This window comes from Talpa occidentalis, unplaced genomic scaffold (assembly GCF_014898055.3).
Source record: "Talpa occidentalis isolate TD23 unplaced genomic scaffold, MPIMG_talOcc4v2.1 talOcc4.2, whole genome shotgun sequence".
Lineage (NCBI taxonomy): Eukaryota > Metazoa > Chordata > Mammalia > Eulipotyphla > Talpidae > Talpa > Talpa occidentalis.
Window position 1 is genome coordinate 94,338,111 of NW_023602073.1, and position 1,178 is coordinate 94,339,288.

Sequence of the window (1,178 nt, forward strand, 5' to 3'; positions counted from 1 at the left end):
TTAAGTAATTTTAGTTGCAGGAATTTATCCTAAAGAAGTAATTAGAACATGCATAGGCATATATGTACATAGATCTTTATTGTAGTATCTTTAATATTACAGAAAACATTAGGACATCATTAATGCCCTTCATTTGAGGGTAGAGATTATGGTACAAAGGAATACTGAGAAGGATGAGAAAGATTCATATGTAAGAAGTATATGACAAAGTGTAAAGTTAAAAAAAGAAGAAGAAATCCACAGAAAAGGATAGATATATGATTCCATTTTTGTTAACACACAGTATGTAATAATATATTTGATTTGGACTATGTACAAATATACATCTATATGTTTATGCTTATGTGTGTGTATATATAATATATAAGGCTATGTCTAGAAAGGTATTATGTATATATACACCTGGAAAGATGTTATATGTACATACATATTATATCTGGAAGGATAATTGAAAAATAACAATATGGCCATCTCTGGGAATAGAATTATGGAGAGTTTTCACTTCATGACTTACTCACTTTTGTATTATTGAACTTTTTTGGAAAGTGCAATTGCAGTCCCCTATTATCACAACTTATACAGTTGAGTTTCCCTTATTTAGGGATATTGGAGGAATCAACACATCCAGAGCACAATGAGGAAGCCTCCCCCTAGGAAAACCACCTTGGTGATCATTTTATCTCCCCTGACAGGTAAGTATATTAGTGAACTTTTTAAAAAGCATGAATTTCTCTTATAATCAGAAGAAAAATATCTTGTTTAAAGGAAGACCTCAATTTCACATATTGAGAGATAGCTAGCTTAATTTGACATAGTTTTAAAGCAATTTCAATTACAGTCTTTTGTCCTTATTTGCCTTAGGCAGTTCACCAATAATGCATTTGAGAACTTTGTTTACAAACAGCATTAGAATTGATTCAGTTCACCCTATTACTTTTTCAAGCCTCTATCCTTGACAGGCAAACTCTTTTAGAACAAGGTCTGTTTCTCCTCTGCTTTTAGAATTCCAACTCTAAGCAAGAAACATTTGCTGAATGCCTACCTGGGGACTTCAGCATTGCTAGCGCATATAATAGCCTTCAAAAAATGTTTACAGTAATGGTAATGTTGGGGATAATACACCACTGGACTTATTGCAAAGACAGATTTTTGAATGATTGTTCCTATAAAACCTGCCA

At 32.3% G+C, this 1,178-nt stretch overlaps 1 non-coding gene across 1 annotated transcript; it reads right to left on the reverse strand.

The window, feature by feature from the left end:
* Nucleotides 1-538: 538 nt before the first annotated feature.
* LOC119253648 (U1 spliceosomal RNA) lies at nucleotides 539-700 on the reverse strand. Its single transcript, XR_005127178.1, has one exon. It is a non-coding gene; the product is annotated as a U1 spliceosomal RNA (small nuclear RNA).
* Nucleotides 701-1,178: the final 478 nt, after the last annotated feature.